The 4,994-nt window shown below is 41.4% G+C and overlaps 1 non-coding gene across 1 annotated transcript; it reads right to left on the bottom strand.

Annotated features, from left to right (window-relative positions):
- Window positions 1-1,748: 1,748 nt before the first annotated feature.
- TRNAV-AAC (transfer RNA valine (anticodon AAC)) lies at window positions 1,749-1,820 on the bottom strand. Its single transcript has one exon. It is a non-coding gene; the product is annotated as a tRNA-Val (tRNA).
- Between the last annotated feature and the right edge of the window lie 3,174 nt (window positions 1,821-4,994).

The following is a 4,994-nucleotide window of genomic DNA, read 5'->3' as shown; positions in this document are numbered from 1 at the left end:
TTCTTGATCATAATGGGTTTGGCTTTTTGGTTTATATGCCTGCAACTCACAAATTTGTATCTGCAGTCCAGACCACTCCATTAACCTTGTGTCTTGTATATACAACTGATTTCCTTGGCATTGCCACTTGGATGTTTTGTACTAGGCATCTAAAAGTTAGCAAGTCTAAAACTGAACTCCCACTTTTCTCTAATAATCCTACTACATCCAAGCTTCAGCATTTCAGTTAATGACAGCTCAGTTCTTCTAGTCTTTGAGGCAAAAAACCCCTCGAAGTCATCATTTATTTTACTCTTTCTCTCATACCTCACACCCAGTATGTCAGGAATTTTTGTTCTATCTTCAAAATATATCCAGACTGTGACTATTTCTCACTCCCTTGACAGCCACCATCTTGTCTGTCATAGGACAAAATGACCCCACAGTCAAATGTAATCTAAAGAGATTTTTGTTAAGCAAGGACAAGGACAAAGATGATCATTGCCATGAGGACTTTGCCAGTGTGTACTGGGCACAAGAGACTAGCAGAATCCACTGATTCACAGTCAGGGAGTCTCCAATATACTGTTACAGAAGGAAGTAAACTAAGAAAAGTTACATGATTGTCAAAGGTGGGAAACATCACCTATGGGAATACATGATTGATTTAAGGAATCTTTGTTGGCTAGATTCCATTTCCTTGGGAACAGCTTGGTAACATCTGTTCTTGGTTTGGTGACTTTCACCAGGTTCTCAGGGCAGGCAAAAGGAAATTACAGTAAGCTCCTTTGTGAGAGTATAACTTCCCTGTGTCGCAGTTCTTTGTTGGTTAACATACAGTACCCTTCATGGAACAGCCCACCCCTAGGTACGGAAACAATGAAAATAATGAGTTTCAGCTTGTACTGTTATTCCTTTCTGCAACTTTCCATACTGATTTTAACAAACACTCACACATAGTGGTTTCCAGCATTAACTACGACCGCTAACCAAACTTGAAAATAAAAATAGATTTTAGTCTATGCAGTCTGCTTCAGCCTCACTACTTTTGACCAAGCACGTACATACCTTTAAGACCCCCTATTATTTATTTATTTGTTTCAATTTCATGTCCGGAAAACCTGGTGGTGTAGTCAGGTGCTATGACTGCTAAGCAAAAGGTTGGCAGTTCAAATCCACCAGGTGCTACTTGGAAACTCTGTGGGGGCATTTCTACCCGGTTGTATGGGGTTGCTATGAGTCAGAATTGATTCCGTGGCAATGGGCTTTTTTTTTTTTTTTTTAATTTGTTTTATTTCATGTCCAGAGCCTTGGTGGCGATTTGCTTAACAGCTTGGTTGTTATCTGAAATGTCAGCAGTTCGAGTCTAAGATCTACTGTAGGAAAATTAATGGGGCCCTTTTTTTTTTATGCTGAGTCCCATATTTCTCTGTGAGTCGCAAGTGACCGGACAGCAACTTTTTTTTTTTTTTTTTTTTTGTACACAGCAGCCACTCTGTTTTCTCAGGACTCTTCACTTTGAATCCTGTGCCAGAGAACGATGGAGACCTCGCTTTTCTGCCGGGTGCAGAAACTTTTGTAACCCAGTGGGAAATGGAAAACCTGACAAGCGTCCGGGGGCGGGCGAGGAGGCAAGTCAAGTACATTATTGTTTTAATTTAAAGTCAGGTGCTACAAAAGGAAAGCGGAGGTTAGGGGATTCGTTGAAGCATGTTCGGATTAAGAGTTTGTGCAGTGAAATTCGGAACTCACAAATGCAACGCCCAGTTTGTTTCCGCCCGGTTCGAACCGGGGACCTTTCGCGTGTTAGGCGAACGTGATAACCACTACACTACGGACACTCGCGTGTCTTCCTTTCTTTCCCGTTTGTAATTGATTGATAGGAAATGTGTGCTTTCCTTCAGGATATTTTCAGGTTGAGAAATATTTGTACTTTCCCATTCTTATAATCAGCAGTATCAAAACTCGAGAAATCATAGTCAAGCGAATGCTACTCCCAGGGTCCCAATTCCTTTACAAGCACCTGGAAAATCACCGGCAAGTTTCAAGAAATTTCTTCATAAATTCTGATCTCATTTCTCTGCTGGTGCAAGACGCAATGATCTTCATCTCCCGATGACTGAACGTGAACCCTTAGGAAATAGTACGAAGGGCTGGTTTCAGTAGGCCCTCGGCAATTTGTGCCTCGGCACTAGCGAGAAAGACCGAGGAGCAGAGGGTGTGGGTGTCGGGCTGTGCCCAGTTTTCTGCTATCCGAGGGTCGTGAGGGTGGTGGGGATCTGTGGAAGTGTAATCTGTGGCGAGTGAGTCTATTAGACGTCAAATGAAGCTCTATTCTGAGCATCAAAGGAAGTTCTATTCTGTATCACTCATATTTTCTGTTCTGGAACGTGTAAATTCTCTGTCCGAAACCCTTAAATCTGTTTTATAGCAGGAAGATGACCATTGTGATGTATCTGACTCTTATTTGTTATTCATTTCATTTCAGCTGTCTTGAATCAGTGTCCTTCCCTTGGAGACTGGAAGCAATCTTCTTCTGTTGTTCCTGTCAGGTGCCGCCCTGTCGTTTCTGACTCACATGGACCCTATAGGACAGAGTAGAACTGTCCCATAGGGTTTCCAAGGAGCCGCTGGTGGATTTGAACTGCTGAGTTTTTGGTCAGCAGCTGAGCTTTTAACCACTACACCACCAAACGAAAAAGGCAAACCCCTTGCTGTCGAGTAGATTCTGACTCATATAGACCCTATAGGACAGAGTAGAACTGCCCCATGGAGTTTCCAAGGAGCGCCTGGTGGATTTGAACTGCTCATCTTTTTGATTAGCAGCCCCAGCCTAACCACTTCACCACCAGGGCTCTAAAATTAAACTTTCCAACGGTCGAGTATAGGTCCAGGTGTTCAGCAGCGAAAATGTGCTTGTTCCCAAGTATTAGAAATTTTTGACTAGAGAGATTTCTCAGTCTCTGAGAAAGATCACTTTATGTCTCCTTCTTTGGCAGCTAAAAAACAACGTGATGAAAATACTGGGGGTAAAGGAGGCGAAAAGCATGTTTCTTATTAGCACAATCTCAAGCTTGACGCTATTTTGAGATCAGATCTGCAGGTTAGACAGTGATTCCATTCAACACCTATGTTTGTTCATTAACCTTTCTCAAAAATTTGCCTTAATACTTATTTTGAAGAAATTATTGAGCAGCCCAATCTCATGATGGTGAATAGAAGTACCAGATGGCCTTAGGGAAATGAAATCCTAGAAGGAGGAAAGGGGCACCTAAAGTGATCATTATGAGAAATTCTCCCATAGTAATTTAGTTACAGTAAAATTGGTGAGTAGAGCAACCGATAAAAATCACAGGGTTTTCTCAGAGGAGCACAGAAAAGGGGCATCACCCCCAGTCCTAATGATCACGAAATTGGTGATGCCCCTAACAACACTTCAGTTAATTAAAAAAAAAAAAAAAAAAAAAAAAAAAAACTGAGTTGGTTGAAGAGTAGTTGAATGGAGGGGGGATTCTGATCTTGGGTAAAGAGGATAGAGAGTAAGTGGAGTACAGAGAGCTTCAGGTGTAGGTTTGAATCAGAGCCCTCAGAGAAGAGAAGGTAAGTGGAATAACAGGTGCAAGAACAGAGAGGTGAGGGAAGGTCCTGTACAGTATGGAGGTTAGATTTCAATCTGAATATGATGAGTAGGAAAGAAATGACTGCTTTAAAGAGGAACACAACGTTGCCCATTTGGATCCCAAGGCTTCTTTGGCTTTTGGGTAAACATTGGACAGCCTCCGAACTCAGACCTCAAACTTCTCCTCTTCTCTCTTTATTCTAATATCATAAAAGCTAAGATCATTATCTTGGGTTTAATCAGCTTATTATCTCAGCATTTTATATGAGAAGAAGTCAATTGCACCGTAGTCAATTCCTCTAGTATGACGTGCACCTAAAATCATTATCTTAATATAGCAAATAACGTCCATATTTCAACATTCTACATAAAGAAATAGTCACAGCATGATTATATTCTTAGGGATTATATTTTTCTATTTTCATTACTTCTGAGCATTTCAAGAATTGGATCAATGGTAGAATTTCTAATTTCATTTCCATTTTTTTTGAGTATTAAGGTTCATGCGCATATTAATCATAAACTGGATATATTATTTTAGGACTCATGTATTCAGTAAAATCAAAAGAAATACACTTCTCTTGTGGGCATCACAACCTTTCTTCCTGTCAGGATGTCCTGTTGGCGCTACTTCAAAATGATACAACATTCTCGACTACTGAACTGCTACCAATTTGGCCCAAACTACCTGCATTTCTTGTCTGAATTATTGCAGTAGCCTAACAACTTTTCTCCTGCTAGTTATCAGCTGCCTGCTAAGCCTGCCTCCATCCTTGTTCTCTGTGATGTGTTGTGCCACCCAAGTTTCCTCCTTTCAGGACCAAGGCATTCATTTCCCCAGCTGCCAGGAGCGTTGCTCCCTCATGGAACAAATTTGAAGCCTGCTCTAGGAATTGCCCTGAGGTGAAAGGAACTGCCTTTATCAAGGTCATGTCCTGTCTCTGAAAGCAGCCCACAGTAATGACTAATGCATGCCTGTCAAGGTCTGACTCTCTTGCATCAACTCTGAAGGGCCATCCTATTTTCAGAGCTCCTCAAGGGATCAGATCAGGCCTCTGTTGCTGCCTGTCAACTTTTCCCCTTGTAATCGTGCTTCCCTCACTCCCTCACAGGTGTTGTTCCCACAAAAAAAATAGCATTCCCTAATAAACTTCCTGTGTACAAATATCTAACCCATTTGAATACAGTTTGTGCCAGGAGTGGTCCCAGAAACCATACACTAAATGGGATTTTGAAGCTGGATCTCTCTGTACTCCTGTGGCAATTAATATAGTGACCCCATGTCATCCTCTACAAATGTCCAGACATTCTTACTAGCCATGGACAATATAAGGCTCATGAGAGAAAAGTCTCTTTAGATACTTTCACAGAGGTATTTTACCTATTACATTTTGCC

Source organism: Elephas maximus, chromosome 1, assembly GCF_024166365.1.
Source record: "Elephas maximus indicus isolate mEleMax1 chromosome 1, mEleMax1 primary haplotype, whole genome shotgun sequence".
In the NCBI taxonomy this organism is placed as follows: domain Eukaryota; kingdom Metazoa; phylum Chordata; class Mammalia; order Proboscidea; family Elephantidae; genus Elephas; species Elephas maximus.
The sequence above is the reverse complement of the archived record's forward strand: the minus strand, read 5'-3'. Positions and strand labels throughout refer to the sequence as shown.